The 26165-nt window shown below is 39.6% G+C and overlaps 1 long non-coding RNA gene across 1 annotated transcript in view; it reads left to right on the forward strand.

Moving 5' to 3' along the window:
* Positions 1-25765, forward strand: part of LOC148224526 (uncharacterized) — a 50819-nt gene extending 25054 nt beyond the window's left edge. Inside the window, exon 2 of the long non-coding RNA XR_015802925.1 lies at positions 24901-25765. This is a non-coding gene — a long non-coding RNA (uncharacterized LOC148224526). The remainder of the gene's footprint in view (positions 1-24900) is intronic.
* The last annotated feature ends 400 nt before the right edge of the window (positions 25766-26165 follow it).

A 26165-nucleotide genomic window follows, 5' to 3' on the forward strand; every position in this document is an offset into this window, starting at 1 on the left:
CTTTAATTAAATGAAAGCCCTAGTGAGCTAATCAAAGTCTTGTGCTGTTTTGTAGCACCAGACCAGTCACTGTGTTTTCCTTTCTGCTCACCCTGGTGAGGTGTCAGAGGCAATGATGGTGCCATCAGTGATGAACATGCAGCAAACACGACAGAAAATGCCACAGTTCTTATTTATTGGTCAAAAATAAAGAAGAATGTCCCATAAAAAGGGGAAAGCTTGCATATATTGGAGAAGAATGAACATCTTCTTCCATTACTGGAAGTGTCTTAAGCAGCAATTTCCCAGCAACTTATGGAAGTGAAAAGTATTTTGTTATTTGACCTATGCTTAAACACACTTTTTGTGAAGTGCTTGGTATTTGCTGATATCTGGCACTACTGAAATGGTTTTTATGGTATGTTACTTCTATGAAATTAGGAGAAAGTTTTTCTATGCTGGTTTCTTAACTGGGTAGCTCCCCATAGTGTCAGGAAAGAACATCTCAAGGCTGATAAAGATAAGAAATGTAGCCTAGCAGTTTGAAGGATTCAAAAACTTTCTTTTAACTATGTTTAAATTTATAGGATGCTTTGCAGCAGGGAAAAATAAGGAATAAACAGTTCTTCCTATGCTGTAGGCCCTGGGGGAAAAATATTGTGCTCTAATGACCTACAACTCACAAGCCTGAGTAGACTAAAGCTACTAAGGGAAAAAAAATATATGATGTTTCTCTTTTTGATGTTCTTTGCCAGCAGGGAAAAAATGATGTAAATATTTATCTTCTATTGACACCTTTAGTCAAAAGCCCAAGGGACAAGCTTTCAGATGGCACTGTGTTACACAGGATAAAATCAGGCAACTATTTTCTATGGAACTTAAACTTATCCACAGATAATGAGAGATCCAGCCTTGTTTGGACTGTATCTCAAAAATCAGGTTAGTGCAGGTGCATGTGGTGTAGTTTATAGACAACTTAGGAAGCACAGATGCAATGAGAGAGTCCTATTGATATTTCTGGCTTGAAGGGCATTTCTGCAAGTGCTGCTTAGTGGTATCTTCAGATATTGTCAGTGTCTGGTATCTATATGGGAGACTTTTTGGTCCTAAATCCCTTAAACCCAGTAGACATATCCTAAAAGTCCTAGGGTTTGAAGTCAGTTCTGCTCTAGAAATCCTCTCTGTCCTTGGATATTCAGGGTGGTTTTGCTGTATAAGTTCTGTCCATAAAATGAGAACTTTCACAAGCCTGTTATCTATTTATTCTGTAACCTCTTGGAGGCAAGCATTGTCTCTTGCTGTATGAATATACAATGCTTGGCATAATGGAGTATAATCTGAGTTTCTTTAAGGTAGCTCTGCTGAATAATAATGATTAATCAAATCGAGTAAATAGTATTTAGAAGAAGATAAAATGAGTGTAATGGTTTACTTTTTTCTTCATAGGAAATGAAATGCAGAATTAATTGGAACTGAATAGCAGCACATATTTAAAAGTGATGAAAGAAACTTTTTACATACTGCAATATTAAACTTTCAGTCTTCTTATTGAAAACTCTTACTAGGGCTTGCATTTCAGCTGAATGAAGGAAATTATTCTCAATGTAAGTTATTCGTGGGTATTTTTCCTGAATGCAACCCAATGTTCATCCTGTAAATGAATGCTCACCACAGAGACGTACACAGGGTGTCTGTGATCTTCTGGGAGTGCTCACAAAGGCAAATATAATATTCATTACTCATGAATATGTGCAACACATCTACCTCCCCACAATCAGTTCTCACAGAGGGATGGATGGATGGATGGACAGTGAATTAATGAGACAAGGTACAGGTAACTGAGGAGGAATAAGACAAGATGTGTGACTCAGATCTATGGATGTATTTATATGTCCATATAGTCTCTGTGGGGTAGGATTCACCTCTGGTTCTTTCACATCTTGAACACCCTGTTCCACTTCACAGCCTGAGTCCACTCTCCTTGGACAATACCCCTTTTTTAGGGTGCTGTCCTTCTCACTGCACTGGCACAGCAAGTCTAGTAATTAAAGTAGATAAGATGCAATTTTTTTAAGGCTGGCATCAGGAAATTACTCTGTAATTATGTAGCATAGACACAAGAATCAAGCTAGCACTTAATAATTCAGGTACTTCTGTGATAGCAGAAAACCTGACATCTCCTGACTGAGCTCAGTGGATGCCCTTGCTGTTTATGTGCAGCTGTTACAGCACCATCCCATTGCCTGTCTTTTAATTAGGCTGATTTAACACGAATATTTGTCTGTGTAAGCTGTGGTCCCACAGCTTTCTGGGGCCTGGTCACATCCTTCCTGCTGTGGATGGCTGAGGAACCTCCTCAGCAGCTCTGAAATGGTCCCTCCCAGCAGGATTTTCAACAGCAAGCATTGTTCTGGATTTTTGCATAAGGTTGGAAGGTGAAATATGATCTTTTTCAGAAATTTTCTGAAACACAAAACCCCATGTATAGTGAGGATAGGGGTTTTCTCCATTTCCATTCTGTCCCCCTTTTATTTGAATTGTTCCCTTTATGTTCCTTGGCACAGGCAGTATAAAAGGCAAGTACAGGAGTAACTTCAGCAGTTCATTTGCAGGCTCAGTGATGTTATGGTTGAGCACAGCCTGTGAAAGTGGCAGAAGGTGTTCTGAACCATCCAAACACACCTGCTGTCCTGGCTGCTATAAACAGCCCTGAAGAGCCAAACACTATTACACTTCCTGAGTAGAAAAAATGCTCCTGACTTGGCCTCCTGCAGCCCAGCCACATCTGTTCTCTTCCAAACACTGAAAGCAAGAGGAAAGTCGAGGTGATACAGGAGGGACTTGAGTGCAGAGGATGGGATGCTAACGTGTCAGTGAGATGACACCTTCACCTTCCTCTTGATGCTTAGATTAGAAAATTTCTTGATGGAGGGACTGCTTCTAATGATGTGTTTATACAGTGTTTTGGAAAATGAGGTCTTGTAGCTCATCATGATAATTAGGGATGAGAGTTACTGCGAATATTTATCGGCAGTGAAGTTTTGGTACTGGATAAAATTCATGAATCTTAAATAGTGGAGGCTGGAGAAAAGTCAACTCCATTTGTAGGAAGAGAAGGGAAAAGATCAGGAGCCTCATCAGAAGGAATTATTAAAAGGCAAAGGGAAACTTCTCTCATCCAGACGGGGAGAACCAGAGGAACCCTGAATTTGTGGTTGATTTTGAAAAGTGCTGAAATCTATCCAGCTCTCATTGCTTTCATGTCAGATGTTCAGTAAGCCCAGAACTGGACAGGATAGGGTTATAAAGTAGATTATTAGCCTTATCTAAGTCTTGCACCTCATATATTTGTGCTTCATGGAACTGGAAAGCCCGTGAATGAGGGGTTGATTCTCAAATAACATAAACCAACTGAACTGTTTCTTTACAGTAGCTACACTAGTGATAAGATCTGACCCATACAGATTTTGCTTAGAAATAAAATATGCCTACTCAGAAATATTTTAAAAAGACATGACTAGTTGATGCTAGTTGAAAGTTTTCTTATTATCCCAGCTGTAAATATGATGAAGACCACAGTATCCTTAAGCAACAGAAAAGACATATCTGAGAAAAGTGCATTGTCTTTCAGAGCAGACATTTCTCATGCAAACCGGAAAACTACAGGCATTGAAAACTCATGATAAACAGAGTCCTTGTCTTGGGACTATGAATTGGGCATAGTACAGGTGAGTGGGCAGAGGTGGTAAAGATGGGATGTGTGCAACAAATTCCCATTTCACAGAAAAGAATCCTGCATTACTAAAAGAGAGTTACAGCAGCTTCTGAGAGTGCCATGAGCAGTTATTCAGCTGCAAACAAAGATGACAACATTCCCAAGAATACTGACTTGTTATACTGGAAGGAATGAGGTACGTGAAGAATGAGATGGCTCTGAAAGACATGGGAGGGCTCGAAATTCCCATTTTAGCCGAGTGTGACCAGCTGCAGGCAGCAAATTTTTCTTTACACTGTACCTGCAATGGTCTTAATCCCTTCCCTTCCCTTCCCTTCCCTTCCCTTCCCTTCCCTTCCCTTCCCTTCCCTTCCCTTCCCTTCCCTTCCCTTCCCTTCCCTTCCCTTCCCTTCCCTTCCCTTCCCTTCCCTTCCCTTCCCTTCCCTTCCCTTCCCTTCCCTTCCCTTCCCTTCCCTTCCCTTCCCTTCCCTTCCCTTCCCTTCCCTTCCCTTTTTGTGCTTTCCTGGATGTATTACCAGGACACTTTGAGTCAAGCAAAGAATACCTGTGGTGCATCAATCCCATGATGGAAGCAGTACCACAGCCTCACACTGGAGGTGTCTGAGCTGGATGTGATTATCCAGAGCCCTTCACTTTGGGTGTCCTTCACAGCTGTGCAGATGTCTGTGCAGAAAGCAGGACAATTTGAAAACACGGCACTTAGCAGTCATTTCTGCAAACACCTGCCCCAAATGTGACCCTCTTATGTTTCTTATGATTCTGCACAGGTACATAACACATTTCTGTCTGTGATCTTCTGGGAGTGCTCACAAAGGCATATATAAAAAAAGAGATGATGAATGGAAGGACCCTGCTCGAGTTTCCTTCTGGGATAACCAGTGTGGAAAAGGCAGGATTGAGTCACTGAAGTGAAATCCAACATTCCACTGAGGTGTCAGGCATTGATTTACCCCTTGGCACACATTACAATTGCAAGCATGCTGCTTTATATTACATTTAGCTCTGTCTGTGTTTCCATATATCTGTTTTTAAGGCTGTTTAAAACAAAACCAGTAAGGACATGAGGGAATTCAACGATCTCCTTTCCAAGAAATTTTGTCATTTGGGAAGCAAAACATCTATTCTGAAGGGAAAGGAAGAAAACCTAAAACTGAACCTCCCCAGTTGCCTCTACAATTCTGAAATTTTCCTCTTGGTTTCAGGCTTTAACAACTACTTGTTATGGAATATGGCATCTCAAAAAGTTAAAAATAAGTAATTTGAAAAAGGAGTTCAGATACTCTCAAAACATATTATTATATCTTCACTTGTTTCAACAAAGAAAGCTCATCCTTTGCTGCTGATGAAGTATTATATTTGGAAAGAAAAAATTATTCTGCTGAAAAATAACTGTTTGGCTTCAAAAAGTATGTATTTTCAGGGTTTTTTTCTTTGAATGGTTAAAGTCATGCAGTTCCTCAGTGCTATTAATAATTGTACTTACAATGGTGCTTGTGATGGAGAGTTTGCAGGCAGGAACACAGAAAGCCTTGGGTCTGAATGACTGTAAATGAGAGGAAATGAAGCTGGGTGAGGCTGAGGTCCAGCTCCAGCTGTGATTCTCAAGGCAGGAGGAAATTTCCTTCATTCTGCTCTTCTGGCACCTGATAAAGTTCACAGGCCATTTGTTTCAGCATGACTTGTGACCAACACCACCCATCTACATCAGCACATGAGTTCAATTGCGTCCTTCAATTAGGTCGATATTGTGAAATTCCAGTTCAGGGCTTCATTCAGGAGGCAGAGATAATAAAAAATAACTTTTTTCTCCTGTTTCTTGTGTGACATTTGGTTCAATCACTGTGCTCCACTCAGGTTTTTTACCTCACATGATGGCCTTTGCAGCAAATGAGATCTCAAGCACCAATGAGAAAACTCATCCAGACTCTGCCACTGCAGAAAATCAGACATTCCTCAGAAATCCTGCATTTCTCACTCTGCTGTGAATGCCACAGAAACCCTTGGGGACCTCAAATCACAGCTTAAATTTGGATGGTTGTCCAAAGACCTTGGACCACCCCCTCAATGTGGGGAAGAAAAGAGGTCTTTCCACAGAGCTGAAAATGAAGAGGGTTCATTATGGTCATTTAACTCAATCTCCTGATTATCACAGGCCATAAACCTTTATCTTTGACCAGTGGGAGGTGGGGTGGTAGACTAAATGGATTAGGCTTGGTCTTTGTGGTATTAGCTAGTTCAAAAAGAGTTACAATCCCTTAATTACAGCTATCTGCAGTTGGTTTAGGTAGTTTTGGTGCCCTTTTTCCTGCAGAGAGGTTAATTGTTCCATTTCAATCTCACTTTTCATCCTTTTCTCTTTTGCTTCGACTGCTCCAACTGATCTGAAGGGAATCAGTGCACTCTCCTGAAAGGGTCTGGCTTCTTGTTTAACTGCTCTGATGATTTCAAAAGTGCTGCTCATTATCATGTTCCCAGCAATTCATTGTGCAAAGACCTGTCCAGAAAGCAAAAACAATGCCCAGGCAGCTAAACTGTAGATCTTTTTCTGCATTGGAAAGTCCAAATTTGGTTTACTTAAGTATGAATTCAATAGATTAATCATAATCTGAGAAAAGTCAGATACTTAATGGGTACTTGAGAAAAAAACTACTGTGTAATATCATGCATATTTGACAAAATTCAGACAAACTATTCTCCTGGAAGATCACTATGTTTCCTATCTGGTTAGGGACTAATCTCCTTTAAATAGGAGCTGTTGCCACAGCTTGTACACACCTGATAAATGATACATCAGTTTTGGTATAAAATTTCATCATCATGGTTTATGGGTTCCAGAAATACAAAATTTCAGAACTTGAGTCTCTGAAAACTTCTTGTGACTTGAGTTTTGGATGATAATACAAAAAAAAAAAAAAAAAAAGAAAAAAAAAAAAAAAAAAAAAAAAAAAAGTCCCTGGATTTAAAGACTTTCAGAAGGAAATGAGACCTTGGAATTCATTTGGGAACCATGATGGAGAACAAAGCTCTTGCTAATACTCTGCTTTCTTTTTTTGCACAGTCTTAACTAAGCTGGAAATACCTTTTTCCTGCCACATCACATCTTCATTAGATAGTTCTCTGCTTAGATGTAAATTTCTTTCTATCCTAAAAAGAATATAACTCAGTTCTTAATAAGTGGTACTTTATTCTCCTAAGTTTGGGCCTAGTATAATCTTCACTTAATAATGCAAGGAGCCCTGGATGTTACAGCTCTGGGGTCATCTGCTCAGTGCAGCATGGCTGGAATGTGCTATGCATCTACATCCATCTGCACATCCCTGCAGTGCATTTAGACTGCCCAAAACCCCAGGATTATGACAAAAACCACCTGAGGGTGAATATCACTAGAGGCACTTCTGCTGGAAGGCACAGAAGAATCCAAAGTTTTGTTGAGAATTTGTGCTTACTTTCCAAATGTAACGTTTCAGAGGAGGCTACAAAAGAGAGAGATGTCACAGAAGACATGTCAAAAAGTAAGTGCTTGAAACACCACAGACCTACTTGTTATTCTTTTATTGCTTGAGATTTAAAAACAGGTGCCTGAGAGAGTTTTGATAGGAGCTATTAGAACCAAATTCCACAGGACGGTAAATCTGTGATAAAATAAACCACAGGGTTATTTCTCAAAGTGATGACTGGAGGGCTGCCACTCATTGTTTCGTGTAGCTGCACCAACCACATCAGAAGGTGCTTTACACATCTCCACTGAGTACATTTTTTGTTTTAATTCATTCTTGAATAAGAAGTTCAGGTCTTTAAAACATACTTTGTTTATTTAGTATTCCCACCAAGAAAGCAGGGTAGATTTTTTCCCACGATCATGCAATTGTTCAACACAGGAGAATGTTGCATGGGAAAATGATTCATGATTCTAGAAGACTGGCAATGTTAGCAGATTTTCAAGGGGTGGGCTGTGAGCACGGGGTCACATTGATCTCATCTCTGTCTCCTGTCAGTGTATGTTATCAGCCAGGTCAGTAATGAAGGGATTTGCACTGCATCTCTCTAGCACAACATAAAAATTAATCAAGACAAAGTGCCATTCCATAGCCAGCACTCTGAAGAATGCAAACTCATTTCCTCTTGGGTGATAGGCAAGTAGGATGGCTATTCCTTATTTCCTTTGGTCCTTGTCATCTCTATTAACTTCCAATTCACTCCCCAGAGGCCCTGGATGATAAAAATAACACATGCAGGTATTTGGGTATTTGCATATCCTTCCCTACAGCCCTGACAGCTCAAACCTGCAAGGCAGGAAATAGAAGTGGGGAAAAAAATAGGAGAAGTTAGAACATTGTTTATGGAAAGATATCTAACTTTTGGTCTGTCCATAAGGCAGAAGAGCTTACTCATGACTCAGGTCCTAGAAAATGTCAATGTAATAACAATCATATGAGCAACAAAAAGGAATAAGAAGTGCTGAAGGAAAATAATGGTTGTGCCAGAAGAACAAAATAGGACATTAAAAATGAAGAAGTTGAAGCTGCAATTCAGCAATGGGATGGGCTATCAAAAGAAAGGCCCTAGAAGAAACTTTCAAAGATCTGGTGGAACAGCTCTAATGGACTTTTAGCAAGATATTTTCCTGTTACATTAATTTGATATGGATGTCGTGGATTAGAAAGAGTGGGGCTGAGGTATCTAGTCCTAAATTCCTAAATCCACACAGATATCTGGTGTAAATGTGCATTTTGACCCCTTCTACCCTACTCTCTTTCAGATCTACTGTCTTAGAACTGGGCAGACAGGCTAGAATGTTGCGAGATGGGAAAAAAAACATCCCATGTACAAAAAAGTGCACGTTTTTAAATGAGATTTATGCCTATGCTTCACTAAGCATAATTCAGTGTCACTGAAGTGCTTGTCACTGAAATGGGAGCTCCTACACAACCTCTCCATCCTCCTTTTCCTGCATTTTTCTCTCCATCCTTTAAAACCTTCCAGTCTCAGGTTTTGTGACTGACAAAATCCACATCAGGTTGTTTGGGTGATCAGCTTCAACTGTCAGGACAAGACAGCTCGCTAGAATTGAAGTGGCAGGAGCTCTGGAATGGCAAGGAACATCCTGGGTGATCCCAGAGTATTAACATTTTAAAGACAAGCTGCTCTGAGCCAGGCAAAAGTTTAATATTTCAACCAGCCAGTGGAAGATTCCAAATTAAGTTCAACTCATAATTCCAAGACAGTTTTTTTAATTCTCCTTGCTGAAAACAACAAAACCCCACAAACTTTTTCTGAGGTTTAACACAGTTAAAGCATCAGTCAGCAAAATCGGAATTATTTTCTTGGGGAAAAAAAAATCTATGCTAGCTCAATATTAATATTTTATATGGTTGAGTTTTAGGGATTTCAACTAATTACTTTGCTTTGGAATCTGCACATACTCCCACACGTACAAAATTGCAGCGAGGCAATTTGTAGAGGTTGTTCTAAAATCAACATTGCCTGTATTGGTGAGGCATAGAACTTTCCAAGTAATTTGAAGGAAGCAGAAGGTGCAATCTTGTCGTGCCTCTTTTAAACAGCTTGAATGAATGCAAGAGAGAAAAATGGGAGCAGGTCAGCAAGTAATTAAACCTGTTGAGATCCAGCTGAATACCTGACACTGCTCAGGTTCCCCCTGCAGGTTCCCCCAGTTGAAAAATGCTGCAGGATTACCAGAGGAAAAATGTTTTAAAAGGGGGAAGACATAAGACTCACTTCAGTACAAAATTCCACACTTTTATAGTAAATGAATTAGGAAAAAATGCTTAAAACACTGAGACCAGATAAAGCTTGTATTCTGGATGTATGTTGAGTCAAAGGTACCAAATCCTTGTTCAAATGGAAATAGCAAAATATGGGAGAAATGTAGGAGCTGACAAAACCCCTTGCTCCCATTTCCTGTCATCTCTAGCCACATCAGTATTAGTCAGATAAACCAGGGGTACATCTGGCTTCTCTAGACTCCAGAACAAGGTGGCTACATCCAAAATTTCTTTAGGGTGCAGTTCATGGCCTCTCTTTCATGTGACCTAAAGGTCTCAAATCCACCCACTAGCAAAGTTCTGGCATTTTAAAAATAAACTGAATAATTTAGGTACATCCTCTTAGATTAAAACATTTAATGGGATGAGTTAATTTAGGAAATGAAGTGCTCTGGCCTGTCTCTATAGTGACCACCTCCTCCCTCCAAATCCACCTGCCCTTCCCCCTGGAGGTGCATCTGACTGCATGGGTGGCCAGGTCCTAGATTAAGCACACGGATTAGTTGTTTATATTCAGCACAATAAACAACTGCAAATTTCACCCCTTGGCCTTGACTTTGCCTTTGTCACTTTTGCCAAAACTGGATCATTCAACAGAGTGAAACGTGATGTATGTCTCAGCCATTGGGTCACTCCTCTGAAAGTCACTCTTTCATGGGGGTAGAATATGGTCCTGCAGGGCTGGAGATACCCAGTGGTGTCACAGCTCATTCTCTTCCTGTTTTCTGCTGCAAGGAGAGGAAAAACACAAAATAAAATATGGTGTTATTTTGGAATCACAGACACCCCCTCCTTACCACCCTCTGATCTTCATTTTCTTTTATTCATTTATTCAAAGCTATATAGGGAAAGCTAACTTAGCTTAAGTTCAAGGAAAAGTTAATGCTAAAAATGTTCCATCAGTAACATGTTTAGAAACATTAGAGTCACAAGTGATGAATACAGGCACAGTCCTAAATCCATATCTGAATTTTTCAGTGGCCTAATTTTAAAAGATGTAGAGCATTTCATAGTTTGATCTTATAATAGAATCATAGAATGGCCTGAATTGTAGGGGAACTTAAAGATTCTCCAGTTTCTATCCCCTGCCATAAGCAGGGACACCTGGAAGTAGACCAGGTTGCTCAGAGCTCCATCAGCTGAACATTTTCAGGGATGGGGCATCCACAGCTTCTATTGGAAATCAGTGCCAGGGCCTCACCACCCTCACAGGAAAGAATTTTTTCCTACTATCTAATCTAAATATCTCTTTGAAACACTTTTTCCTCTGATGAGGCTGCAGCAATTATCACCATCTCTGAGCAGAGTTCAGGTTTACCTTGGCCAGCAGCTACGCACCCACACAGCCTCACTGACTCACTCCCAGCAGGCTGGGGAAAAGGGCTGGAAGAACAAAAGCAAAAAAAAATCTTTTGGGTTGAGATAAAGGCAGTTTAAAAGTGAAGGGAACAGGAGATATGTTTTGCCACAGCTAACACATGGCTGTGTAGTCAGCACTGCTTTAGCCACACATCCAAAATGGAATGCTATGGAGAAAGTCAGCTCCGTCCCAACCAGACTCAAGTACACACCCTTGCAATTCTTCCACATAAAAGTAGATATAAAGTTAATGAGCTTCATTCTCCCTGTGTATCATAATTCTTGTTTTATGCTAATGTGTGCTAAATGGCTTCTATAAAGTTAGCCTGAATGTGTAGAGAAATAAATGAGAAGACATTGAATTGTTACCCCTCTGCCCCAGAACACTGTTGGTAGTTTTGGCTGTAGTGTTCTTCATTGAGGCACCTTAAAGTTACCCAGAGGAGCTGGGACAGAACATGCCATGGAACCAGTGCCTTCCCACTGGGGCCTTTCCTAAACAGTGTGCACTCCTGTACAAGACCAGTTGTCCTGGTGTGTGGGAACTGAGGTAGATGGGCTTCTGATGAGGCAGTCACCTGCACCAGGCTCCCAGGAATGCTGTCCCAGCCATCCCAGGGACTGCTCTGGCCAGGGAAGGTCAGACCTGTCCATGGTGTGCATGGGAGGATGGATCAGAAACCACTGAATGTCCATGGGATGAAGTAGTGTTGGGCCAGGCTCCTGCACAATGTGGATGTTTTCTCATGTTCAGATTGAGTTCTGGGTTCTCTCACCTGGGAACTCTTCAGCTTGGAGTTACTACAGCTTTGGATTGGCAAGGGAGGATCTATCGTGCCCAGCAGACTCAGCTCTGCTTCTCCTGTCACAACTCAGTGGGGGCTTTCTTGGAAACATAATTTCAATTAGGTGGAATACTCCAAATTAAATGCACAAAATTAAGTTTTAATTGCTTAGATACCTCTGGCCTCACCTGTTTGGCTTTTTCCTTCTGCAAGGAACATGAGCTGCTTTGAAGCTCAAATCTGTGCCCCTTAAATACCCTCCAAACATGCAATTAATTGGAGGCCTGTGCCATAACTGCTCCTGGATCAAAACTCCTTCTAAAATACTTTCAGTTCCAATATCACCTGTTCCAATATTATTACACATGAAAAGCAGTAAGTGTAGAGACATAATTATTTCCTAATAGAATTTTAAAATAATGGAATCAAGCTACTTTAGGCATATGCTTAATTTCATTGTCTTTTCTGTCTAATTTTGCATGAGAATTTTATTTATTAAACAAAGGTTGGCAATGTTGTTAACACTGAGTATATGCAGATAGCAGTTTCAATCTTCCTCATGTTTTTTAATTAATCTCTTTGATGTAATAGACCTTTTCTCTGCATTATGGGCCCTGAATACAATTTTAGAAGTATATTTGAAAACTAATAGTACTGCTGTATTTTCATCTGCCAATGAAAAAAATCCATGCCTCCTCTTTGGAGAGGAGTCTGAAAATACAGAACAATTGTTATGAAGACACTGATAAAAAGATTGGTAAATTGTAAGAAATTCAAAGAATAAAGAAAATGAATACATGTTTTTGGAACTGATTGCTACCCTAGGGGTTACACCCCATTAGGAAATGGGAATTTCACTTGTTTTCATTTGTGCACAACCCATGTGAGTAAAAACAGAGAATCAGAGTAAAAACTGGAAATACCTGAAAACTGCAAATTTCAAGGCAGAAGTGACTGTAAAAGTTGGGAATTTTTTTTGCTTTCAAACCATTGTGTGCTGGTTTGAAAGCAAGCCAGTTGGAGATCCCAAGTCAGAACTACAATTTTATAGGAAAATTAAAATGCAGTAGTATAAAAACACTGAGGGAGTCAGAATACAACCTGACACCCCATCAGTCAGGGTGTTGGTAGCAGTCCCATTAAATGGTGGCTGCATCCTCCTGGATGACAGATGTGGTTCAGTTGAAGCAGTGCTCCTGCAGAAGGTGCAGTTTTCCTCTGAAGGTCCAATGATGATGTAGAAGGGTCTGGTTTTCCTCTGGAATCCAGTGGATTAAAGGCTGCTCTGGTGTTCCAGATCTCAGATTATATTCGGGTAGGAAAGGCTTGGCTCCTCCCCCTGTGTGGAGCATCTCCCAATGGGAGTCATGCAGTGGGACCCATTGGCCCATTAACAGAAGATATCTCCCTGGATGAAAGATGAATCATGGAAAAGATAAATAACACTGCCCCACCTGGTTTTAGCATGGAGTAATAGAATACATCTGGTTACATTTTGCATTGCAATCCAAGACACATTGTTAAAGAACATGAATAACTGTCTCTATGGGGGAGAATCCATGCCAGGAATTGTTTTCCTTTGCATATCTCCTGCTGTGGTGAACAGTTAGTCGCCAGTCAACATGGAGATTCACTGGGGAAATTAGCTTCAAATTAATTTTTCAGGACATTTCTGAGTATTATGAGTTGTCTCTCAAGCGAGGACTGTGCCTCCCATCAGCAATATTTAGCATAAGGAACCCCAGGATATTGATGAGATAAACTCTGTACAGTCATCCCCACTTGATATGTACATAAGGGCTGGATGAGTCCAGAATGTGGGGCAAGAAAAAAACAGAATAATTAAAATGTCTAGGTTGTATGCTAAAAAAGGTCAGTTTGTTGCTTTCCCTTTCTTTCATTTTTATGGATAGGGTTTATTTCCTTCCAGCAGTCTGGAAATCACAACATTAACAATAACCTAGGAAAAAAAAAACTCTAAGTAAAAGATCTAAATCAATTTAATTTCACAAACAGAACATCTTAAACAGCACATATAGTATAGAATTATTTAATTCTGTTTCATGATACATAGTCAAATTAATATTCAGAAGCTTTACATTAAAAAAGAACAAGACAAGGAGAAACACTTCTGGAAAAAATATCTCTATTGGGATTTATTCAGTAATTTTAATTATTCTATTCACTTATTACCAAACTGGTTTTTGCAACATCTCAGGAAGGAGAAATTAGATATTAACACAGCTGGCATCTTCTGGGTGCTTCTTTCAGTGATACATTTAATGACGATGAAGGTTAATGTTAGGGTCTGAGGTGGTTGTTATGTGTATTTTCCAACATCTCAGGATATCCTGCCTCAATATTTCTCCCCTTCCTTTCTTTTTCGTCTTCCCTTGAAGTTAAAGCCTTGTGAAATTAAGCCAGTACCAAGGCCAGAAGAGCAGCAACAAGGAGATGTTAATTCTGTGGTAGGACACTGACTGGTGAGTAGGCAAATCTAGGATTTGGGACTCAATTTGCAGGAATGGGTTTTCAGGTGATGTTCTAATCACAGAGTCACAGACTGGGTCAGGTTGGAAGGGACCACAGTGGCTCCTCTGGTCCCACCTTCCTGCTGCAGCAGGGCCACCCCAGAGCCCATGGCACAGGACCATGTCCAGATGGTTCTGGAATATCTATATTGAATATATAATGCACAAGAAATGTAGGACTGCTGGGACTCTGCAGCCAAGAGTTCCTTAACTCCCTGTCTTGGTTTGAAAGGCAGGTGTCCACCAAGAAAGGCAGGAGCCTCTTTTTAAAATGGAGAATGTAAACCTTCTCCCTCCAAATTATTATAATTTTGAAATTAAGGGGGCTCTCAGGCAAAGATATGAGAATAGGAATAACAGTTCTTTACTAGGAAAATTAAAATAGAAATAGAGTATTACAGAGAACAACCCCCCAAAAAACCACTGAGAGAGTCAGAATACAACCTGACCCCCCATCAGTCAGGGTGTTGGTAGCAGTCCCATTAAATGGTGGCTGCCTCCTCCTGCAGTGACAGATGTGGTTCAGTTGAAGCAGTTCTCCTGTAGAAGGGTGAAATTTTCCTCCAAAGGTCCAGTGATTATGTAGAAGGATCTGGTTTTCCTCTGGAATCCAGTGGAAAAATGCTACCCTGATGTTCTAAATCTCAGTTTTTATTTAGGTAGGAAAGGCTTGGCTCCTCTCCCTGGCTGGAGCATCTCCCAGTGGGATGATGGAATTTTATCAGTCACACAGTGGGACCCAATGGCCCATTAACAGATGATATCTTCCTGGAGGAAGGATGCTTGTGGAAAAGATAAGAATCACTGCCCCACCTGATTTTAAGAGATGGCCCATTAGCAGAGGATATCTCCCACAGAGATAAGGATCACTGCCCCACCTGTTTTCAACAGATGGTGATGGAATACATACTTCTGGTGACAATCTGTATTGCAACATAAGACACTCCCAAACTAGGACAAAACTCCCTTCAGCCTGGTCATTTTCTGGTCATGACATTTATTGACATTTGTTCTCCTGTTTCAACATCAAATTGCATTGTAGGATATATTTATCATGACACAACCCACTTCTTCATTCTCTCCCCCAGAATTTTGTACACAATTCTCCATCAGTACAAGGCCTTCCTCTCTGTGGGTGAGTGCACTAAAGAGGAGGCAATCCTGTGGAATAATTACAGGATGCTGGCACAAGTGGCTAGATTGCTTATATTTCTATCAATGTTCAATACCTTGGGCTTTTTTAGAGCATCCAGGCACTCATGAAACTTGGAAGTTTAGCTTGGTTGGTTGTGCATCTCTAGGGAAAAAGTGGTGCCCATCATGAAGAAAACAGCAGGGAACTGTGCTACATGCTCTGAGAAGTTTAACTCTGAGCCGGGTGACATTCAGAGTTTTGAGATTCTTCCAACCAGCTTAATCAACTCTGAAAAACAGATGGGACTGTATGTCATGGGGGTCTGAAGGCTTCTGCTGCAGCACAGAAAAGTGCTTGGAAGTACAAGTTCTTAGAAAGGGTTATTATCTAGTTATGATAGTTCTGAAGTGAAAGAATAGACAACAATCTGAAGTGAAAGAATAGACAACAATGAAAACTGGTAATAGCTTTAGCATTTTTAAGTGGCCAAATAATGTTTGGAATGGTTAGCAATATTTAATAGGTATAATTTTTTAAGAGATGCTTTTCTGGTCTGGAAAGCCCATGATTTCTGCCCTCAATTTACCACAACCAAATGTAGCCTTAATGAACAGATTCATTATTGTACCTGTTTGGAAGGAAGAAAAAAACCCCAAACCCCAAACCATGAACCCACTGTCCATTGCATTACAGCCATATTGCTTCCTAGTTTTGGATGAGGACTACAGATATGGATTTCATGTCAGCTGTACAGACATTGCCAGCATTATGTTTTGAACTTGTCTGCTTGCTCATCACATTTTAATTAATGAGGGCATGAGCCAAAACAGGTGTTGGTAACAGAACAGACAGCAGCTGGCAAACAATTTTTAGATCTACAATTAACTCATTTATACTATTGTTCTAGAACAGAGGGTTCATACAATTTTACAGAGAAGGAGTTCACGTAATTTCACAGAGGAGGTTATTAGCAGGCTGAGCTGTAGAGCTAAATTTTTTCTGTTTCTGTTCTGCTAGATTTTTTAAAATGACTTTTTCTCAGGCTTGGTTCTCATGGTAAAGCTGATTGAAAAGTTTAGGTTATTTTTCTTCCAGCAGTAGGCAATTTATATTACTAAAAAAATCTAATCAAGGAACTAAATGGCGTTTGAATAAAGAACCCCAAATTCATTTCATTATCATCTATTTTTCCAGGGAGAAAGTGGCATAAATTGCTCTGGAACTCAGCAAAACTCTTTTCCAAATCTGTGTCTGTATAAATTGCCACAGAATGAAAGCTGTACAAGTCCATCAAAACTTCAAGCACATTAAGAATCTAGTCAAACTCTAAAATTTCTCATTCAGGTGTTCCAGGCTCTTTAAATCACATAACTGACTTTCTATGTCCTTGCTGTTACCCATTCCATGACTTTTCAGATATAGCTCTTTAATTGTGAACTTTTGGCATTCCCTGGTGTGTCTTCCATTCCGTGGAGTTTAAAGCTGGATGTCTAAAATGAGCAGACAGAAATCCCATTGATCCACAAAACCATCAAGGGTAATATCTTGATGCTATTTGCCATCTCGACATGGTTTTATGTCGCAGCAAATTCCATGAAGTAACTAAAGAGGGAGTCAAGAGTCTGAGAGAGAGCAAAGACCTGGTTGTTCTGATCAAATCATTCCTCAGGTCACTTAACCGATTGTTTTGAAGAAATGTTTCACGTTACAGCAATAATCAATGGCTCCATTTTAGAAGCAATGCAGGAGAAATAGTGAACATCAGTCTGGTGACACAGCAGGCACAGAAAGGGTCATAACAGAGGAGGATGCAATTGGCTTCTATGCTAGGTCTGCAAAATGTGACCTCTGAGGCTTTAGGAGTTGAACAAAACTTCAAGAAAAACTTCTTTAACATCTCCATACCCTTCCCTACCCTTATGAGCCCTGGAGAGGAAATCATACACCCTGGAATCCCCCAGGATAGTCAACCAGCTTGTCCAAAGAATAGAACATCTTGACATTTGTATTGATGATTTCCATGAGACAGCTGTGGGGATAAGGAATTTCCTGATACTTGAGAAACTGTTCTTTTCCCACAAGTAGGTTTTGGGGTTTTTTTTGTTTTTTTTTTAGTTATCAGGTTTTGATACCAGCCATGTTAGAGTTTCACTGCAGCTGAGATCAGCCAGGAACAAACTGGTGTCAGGCTCAGGCATGACCTCCAAATTCCTGTACAATTTAATGGCCAACACAGCTCCTGGCACACTTTTGGTGTGTGCCAATTAGCACAGCCACAGACAGGTCTCTGGCACTGGCTGAGGATCACATTTCTCAGAAACTATTCCCACTAGTAATTCGAATTTAGACACTTTGTTTCAGGGCAAGGAGAGTTTTGATATATGACCATCAGTAAAACCATGTAGTTTGGCCTCAAGAGAAATGTCCTTAATAGCTTTACTTAGCAGGATAGGCAGAGCTTGGGGGACCAATGGAAAACTAAAAAGCTTGCAAGCATCCCTTGAAATTGAAGGTTAAACCTGTGAGTTATTGCATGAATACCACAGCATGAGGGAGTGCAATCTTTAAGCACGAAGAGTTTATATGCTGAATGACCCAAAAGGCCAAATGAATATTAGCAGTTGTACAGGATATTATTCTGTGCACATAATATGCCTGGAATAATTAACAGAGAAATGAATTTATGTTACTATAGTAAATTTATACTAGCCATAATAATTTTAATATATGCACATGCCTTTGAAATGATGATAGCAGCTGTAAAACTAGTGCATTTCTTTATTAGAAACACCTAGATCAAAGAGTTCAAAGAAGAGTCAAGGACTAGGTTTGTCAGGTAGCATTGTAGTTTAACCCCAGTCAGCAACTGAACCCCCCACAGCCCCTTGCTACTTCCCCACTGGCTAGGAGTGCATTTATGATTGGTTAAAGAAATAGGATGGAAATTAAATTTCCTTGGACTAGGAAATCACTAGATTTAGTATTATTTTGATGGGAAATTATTTCATTAACTATTCAGGTATTAAATGGGTATAAAAACTGTCTCAGTGCTAAATCTCAAACAAAGGTGTTATTCATTAGCTGTTACCTGTAGGAGTCCTTAGATAATTTTTCAACTGCAGTCAATATTTTTATCAATATGTTAGGAAATAAAAATGCTTTACAGCTAGACTGACTGATAATGCGAAGACTGACATAGAAGAAAATATGGGGGCAATTTATAATTTATTAGAATGGTTTGAATATCTTAGTTTCAAGCCTGGAGATTTCAGCTTTTCCCACAGTAAATGTACATTAGATCAACTGAATTTCTGGACCTGATTGACTTCATTGACTAGATCTTCATTTCCTGTCTAAATTTAGACATTTAACCTTTCAGTGCAGATAAACAATAGTAATACACAGGGAAAGAAGGGGATAACCTTTGTCATGGCATGTGGAGATTTGCTGAGGGCTCGATGAAGATTCTGAGGTCTCTAGAGTACAACCTGCAAAAAACTACGTTTCAGGCATAAAAAAGTGATTCTTCCCATAAGAAGAGCCGTGATAAGATTGGTCTAAGCCATTTCTACTTGTGGGATACCCATATTAAGATGTGAGAATAGTATTAGAGAGAATTCAGGAGAGAAATCAAGTGCTGGAAACCAACCTTACAGTGTAAAGCTCCATGGAGCTTATCTAATTCACTTCATTAAAAAAAAAAAAAAAAAAAAAAAAGACATGAGTTAATCTCTATGTGCAGTTATTTATATGAGGTTTTCAAATTTATGGATAATGGCTTAACAGGAATCACAGGCTGCAAAACAAAGGTAAAGAAAATTGACCTTCAGATAATCCATTACTGTATCTTTATTACATAAAGATGGTTAAATGCAGGAATAGCTTAGGGGGAGAGGGAGTTGAAGGTACCACCATTAGAAAGGTTCTCAACAAGAATGGAGTATTTTCAGAGAAATTATTTACTCCCTGAATATGGTGTTTGTGCTGGTTCACTCTGTCAGTAGATTTTGTACCCATCTTTTTTAAATACAAACACTTCTAATCCTTTGAATAGTTCAGATGAGATATTAGCATGAAGACAACTTGCCATTAATTAGCAGGGCTTTCACTAGTCACCAGGAGCAAAGCAATTATAAGAAATGGTACAATGGAAATTCCTAGACTGTATTCCTGTGAAATGTATTGTTAGCCATTCATTTGTGACAAAAAGATGAGTGGTGCGATGCAAATATTCCAAAAACGTCACATTTTTAAAAGTCAAATTTGGAACATATGCCTCAAAACTCAGCAGCAGTTTTTGTGTGGAATTGATGCCTTAATGTGTTGTTATTTAGTCCTTCTAAAGCTAAATTGAGGGGACATGTTAGGCTAACAAGAAAGAAGACTGTCACTTAACTGTTGATATGAGATTTTTAAAGCACAAACACAATTTGGCACATTTACTGGAAAGTGGTTTTAAATGGTGATAGTAAAAAAAGAAAAAAAAGCTTTCTCTGCTTCCATATTTTTTCAGTGTTTAACTTGAAGATGCAGAATGTGCCAACCTATAAAACCTCCTGTGAAATGAGTATCTGTAAACACTGATGTACCTCTGGGGAAAGTGCCACATTCCAAAACAAAATATTTAACATATTTACTCTAACAGCAAAAGCTGTCACATACTGACCTGTTGGTCCTACCATGTGCAGGCTGCAGCCATGGTTTAGTGTCCTGGAGTTAATTTCCTCACTTGTTACACCTTTTGGTGTGGAGCAGAGTTGATTTGCAATCATGTCAAAGCCCCATTCTATTACTTTGCTCCAGTTTTTCCAGCACACATTTTATTTTATTTTCACTTTACCCAGGCTCTTGTTCCAGCACACACTTTTCTAAGTAGTTTTTCTAGCTTTCCCAGGAGTATAAAGTAACACCTGCTTATGTGAGTGCCGGGGGATTGCCTTGTTTCAGGTGTTGTGGTAGCACAGCAAACCAGGCAGTTTTCCTTCCTTTTGTTATTGCTGAGTTCCTGACTGACTGTAGATAGTTACAGCTCCCTTTCAGAGCCATTTCCCCCTGGATCCCTTGGCAAAATGAGAGCTGCACTGGAGAAAGCACCATAAAACAGGCTCCTAAGAGCAATGTGCAGTGCCTTGGGGCCCTGAGAGGTGCCTTGAATCTGTTTTCTGTATTTCATTCCCTTCAGCACTATTAAGGTGAAATGTTTCCCAGAGAGCTTTCATCCAAACATCTGGGAGCAATGCAGGAAAATAGCACGACAGAAGTGAGCTCCTGATGGGCTGGGGGCCGTTTATCAGTATGTATGTCCTCTCCAGCTTGGGATGCAGAAAACTGGTTTCTCTTGTAATAAAATAGACTATGAAGGTGAATGGATGCTTGGAACTGGCTTGCAGATGTAATCAGCAGCCAGGTGATAAGAGGATTTGCTTTCTGTGTTTGCCACAACAGTTGTGAATGGTAATTCCCTCATTAAGAAGCTCTGGAGGATGACAGTAATGAAGGACTCACAGCTGAACTGGGAGTCACAGTCCATGGTAGAAGGACAGCACAGTAAGAACCCAGCTACTAACAGGGTAGTGGGGAAGGAGGAAACGAAAGAAAAAGAGAAATATTCTATTTATTTCTTTTGCTCTTGCTATCTCTGTCCCTGTCCCTTCCATTTCCATAATTCGGAATAAAAACGAAGATGCAGCACAGAAATGTTTCTCTAACAAGGCCAAAATGTATGTATTGGATCTGCTGTGTTAGATCTGCAGACTAGCAGTGATGGTGGTTTTCCCAAAATGGTTTTCTGTTACCAATGCAAAAAAACACCTTAACTGAAGAGACAGATAAACATATAAAGCCTTCCTTCCTTCCTTCCTTCCTTCCTTCCTTCCTTCCTTCCTTCCTTCCTTCCTTCCTTCCTTCCTTCCTTCCTTCCTTCCTTCCTTCCTTCCTTCCTTCCTTCCTTCCTTCCTTCCTTCCTTCCTTCCTTCCTTCCTTCCTTCCTTCCTTCCTTCCTTCCTTCCTTCCTTCCTTCCTTCCTTCCTTCCTTCCTCTCGCATAAATCAAGGGTTACTTTTGTACAATAAATTTCACGTCAAAGCAACCCCTTTCTATTTTTTTCTCTTTGGGTGAGCTGCCTCTTTCTGCTCTGCAGTAATACCTACGAGCCAGCTCTCTCTGATTTATTTGCCTTTCTGCTCCACATGGTTTGTCTGTCAGATTACTCTGACACCTTCCTATTTACCACCAGCTCCCCTGCTCCTAAACTGTGTCCTTCAGAGCTCTGCCAGGGTAACAAAACCTGCCAGGGAAGCTCTCCCACTCCAGGTGGGGATTTACCTTTTAATGGCCAAAACTAATGAGGCCACAGCCTGCTGCTCTCTGGCATAGAGAGATGAGTACTTCATTTGGAGATAGCTCTAGCCTAGGTGCTGTGTAGATGCCAAATTGGAGCTGTTTCCTCCCTCCCAAATACACATTCTACGTATTTCAGAGCAATTGTAAGGCTGGAAGTGCCTACCTGGCTGTGAGGGGTGGTAGTTTGAGATAAAGGGTTCAGTTCAAGAACCTTTAAGTAGAGCAGTCAAGCACCTTTTAATGAAAATTAAGATATTCCATGCCACAGGGAATATCTAGACTCATCCCCTGGTCCTGAATTCAAAGGCATGGTGAGATATGTGTATATTGCTGAGCTCTCAAACCTCTCAAGTTATGCCAGTCACTGTTTTGGCAAAGGAGCTGAGCTACCTGCCATGTCCCTTCTTCCACTCATGATTTTTCACTCTATCCCACTTAAATCTGACCCTGACTAAATTTCAGCAACTAAAATGAATGCTCAGATGGCTTTATGCAATTTTTATAACATGTATTGCCATGGTCAAAGCTCTTTTCACAAAAATAAAATGAAAGGTGAGCCCAAGTTCTGTAAGGGTTTAGTCCACATCCCATTGACTTCCCTCAGTATTTTTGCAGATCCTAGGTCATGGCTCAGGCTGGTATTTTTCCATCTTGGAAAAACTCACAAACACCCTTTTGGGAAGTTTTCAAGAGATCTGAAAGCAACATGCAATATATATATTCTAATATAGCTACAGTATTTTAATTGCAGGCATCTGCCATCCAGCTAATGCAGATATTCGTGGAAATGTTTACTTCATTACTGCCTCACAAGAACTTAATTAGGCTGACTGGAGACTTGAACAAAGGAGGATGAAAAGGCATCAATTATGTGTGTTAGCACACTGAATAGGGCTCTGAAACTCAGACCCGAACTTCCATCAAAAGGGGCTGTTCAGGAACCGAGGCTGCTGATTGCAACCCCTTCATTTCGCACGCCCCGGGCAGGGCTGCGTTCTTCTGGAGGCAAAGGCAGCTTTTCATTGCGGTAATTGTGCGATGCTTATGCAGCGGGAATGCCAGCAGGGGATGGGGGACGAGCTGACAGCATTAAACCACCGCGAGTGACAGCAGGAATGTCACTCACACCCAGCAATCAAAGCCTGCCCAGCACCAAACCCGGACTCAGGTGCAGTGCACAGATACAGATTTTACATCAGAAGCCCCCGTGAGTTTAAATTATAACGTGGAAGCTTTTCTTAATCAAAATATGCAGCAGCACCGTGAAGAAAAATAAAAGACTTCTGAAAAGAATTTGGATATGCGTGAGGTATAACATATCCACTCAGCCTTATTCCTCCCAAATCCCAAAGAAAACTACAGATAAATGTGTTTGGAATAAGAACCATTTGAACAATACCCCAGACAAGCTAGTATATATTTTTTTATATCCAAAACTATATATTTTGGATTGGAAGAAATTATTTTTATTGAAGAGAGAGTGTTAACATCACTGGTTTTTTTTTTCAACATTCCTTCAAAAGTTTCAGAATTTGTATTGTTTTTACCAAATTTGGGTTCAAAATAATTTGGAAAGCAATCAGTCTTTTGTTTCTTTCATGGCAATAACTATGCGGCTTAAATATATTTTTTATATTAATGAGATCTTAGGTCTTATTGTATTATATCAGTAAAATAACAGGCAGCTAATCATAAATAACATTCTGAAGGTGAAATAATGTAGAAGGAAATCAAATGTACTAATTACTACATGAATAGCAATAATTAACAGCAAGAGGAACTGGATTTTAGTATAAAGATACTGTAAGGGCTACTGAAAGCCTTCAGCTTATAATTAATTCATAATTTTTTATATTTTTTTGGTAAAAGGAATTTTTGTCTGATTCAGATAAAGCTGCACAATTGTATTTGTGATAGATGCTCTTAAATGTATTATTTTATATTTTTGGATCACAACACACAATGAAAAAATGCTGTCAAAAATGGGTAAAAATGTGTTTCCCAATGATATAACCCCACATCCAGTTCAACCTGCTACTCTGAAAGTCACACAGTATTTAAAACCACATGAGATTCAGCTGATAGAAACCATCTCAATATATAACTTTATTACTTGTATGATGATTTGTATTAATTATGACCCTATTTCCACTCAAGTATTTTTCAGCTGGGTGGTTGAACTGAAACCCTGTTTAGCTGATTGCATTTGCAGTGTTTTTCTGATTCTTGCCTGTGTAACATAGTATTAATTCTGGTTATGGTTAGTAGCACCAACCAATTTGAGACTTACACTGTGCCATGTGATGTATGATAATATTTTCTCTTTCTGTTGTGCTTTGCAATGATCTTTGCCATTAACACTGATAAGGACAAAAAGAAACCAAGAGAGGCTGCTGCAGCAGCAGAGACCAATAAAGATAAAACTCTTGTGTGTGTTGGGATTTCTGCTGGAGCACATAGCACTGTAAACAGCATTCCTCTTCCATAAAAAGGAAAACAAACAAGCTGGCATTGCTTTGAGCATTGCAGCCCCATTGTTATATGTGTATGCATCTTTCTTAGCTGATTTTATTTAGGAATGGGGATTTTTTCCCCCTTTATTCTGCAGCAGTTGTACTAGATGGACCTCTTAAACAGAATTTAGATAAGCCATAAGCTAATGATCCTGTTCCAATACCTTGGTTTCGACTCAGTCCATTGATCTCTTGAATGAAATAATTCTGTGCACACTGACAATGACGTGGATCAGTTGCTAAAGTCTCTTTCCAGAAGATCTTCACTCCAGAATTTCTTCTAGTTTGAAGAGAGTCTGCAGTACAGAAAAACGTACAGAAACCTCAGGGAAACTAAATGGCATTAGGAAAATAAAAGTCATTAAACAAATCTGCTTTCTATTGGATTTCGCTTAGTAAAATAGGCATAGCAACATCAAATCATCGTGCCCTAGGCTGGCGCTTTTAGAGTGACAAAATGTTTATTGCTTCATTTCAAAATGACTAACTCAGATTTTTCACTTGCATTACAGGAAAGTCAAACTCAAAGCAAATATTTTGAATATGTTGTAAAGCTGATTTTATTTCTCTTCATTGATTGTTTCAGTACTCACCCATCCTTTGCAGTGGTTTGAAATAATTTTCTGTCTTGAAATCCAGAATCGATCTCCTGTTTTCTGTGGATGGACAGAATTGCCTTACAGCATGGAATTAACAATTTTTTTGTTTGTTTGTCTGTTTCTGATTTCTTACAGACTGGGGCTACCTCATGCTGAAGATGACAACAATCAACATAAAGCTGGATTTTCTTCTCTAGATGTCTGGCAATAAAGAAGTCAGATTAATTAAGATCTCTCAGTTTAATCACTCCTGAGGCCTCTTCTGGACATCTACAGTTTGAGTATTTGGCCTGCAGTGAAGACACTGTTTTTATATTCTAATTCCAAAGATTACTGAAATACATAAGATGTGCAGAATGAGTTTTTAATTACCATTGTGAATTAAATTCTCAAGCAACAGACAATTGTTAAAGTCAGGAGGGCTGGAAAACAAGTTAGTTCATGCATTTTGGTGAGAGTTCAGGGTATTTGTTTTGATGCTGATAGAAAATTTAAGATTAAAAAAAACCCAGCACCCCATGAACCTCTTCGTAAAGTTGCTGATTATACAAAGCATTTACTTATGAGGTGCAGCATTTCCTTTACCTCCAACACTTATGCTTTGATTGAATTTTAGAAATCGGTGTATTGGCATCCTAAATTAAAACCACCCCACGGATATTTCCTTTCTGTTCCCATGCTGTTCTTTCTTTTCTGCTCACAGATGGTATTCTGACATTTCTAATGTATACTGCATTTGTATGAGTTTCCCAGAATATTTTGATAAGGAACTCCAAACCAATTTAGTCAGATAGCAAATCTGATGTCGGACTGAAAAAGTTATTTATTTATTTATTTATTTATTTGCTAAAAGGAAAGAGAAACAAGCAAACTTCTTCAGGAGATGAAAAGATAGACTTACCTTTCTCTTGTAACAACTGAAATATTTGAGATATGTCAGGTTTTATCTTGACGTGATTCTTTCCTACTTAAAATTAAATATGAGAATCTTTTTGATGCCAGATATTTCTTTCCTCACCTGCAACCTCTTTGTTTCTGACCTCACCTTTCAGATCACTTAGGTGGTTTCAATCTAGTTTTGAAGGTGAAAATATAGTATGGATTTAATACTGCAGCTCTTTGTCTAAGTTTTACTCATAGAGGTATGTCAATTCCCTTGGTTTCCCTGAGTGACATTCATCTCTTTGAGTTTTGGATGTCCAAGAATCAACTGTGCCCTTCAAGGTGGCATCTTAGTTCCCTTTGCAGGCCGTGCAAGAGGATTATTCACTCTCCCTGAGATATCTCTGGGGAAATCAAATGTTGTTTGCACGTAACATTCTTTCAGTACTGGCTGTGCTGGAAAACCAGCATGGCCTGCCAGCTGGAAGAGGAAAGGGGACTCCCAATTCTTGAATGCA

Source organism: Sturnus vulgaris, chromosome 3 (assembly GCF_052056855.1).
Source record: "Sturnus vulgaris isolate bStuVul1 chromosome 3, bStuVul1.hap1, whole genome shotgun sequence".
Taxonomy (NCBI): domain Eukaryota; kingdom Metazoa; phylum Chordata; class Aves; order Passeriformes; family Sturnidae; genus Sturnus; species Sturnus vulgaris.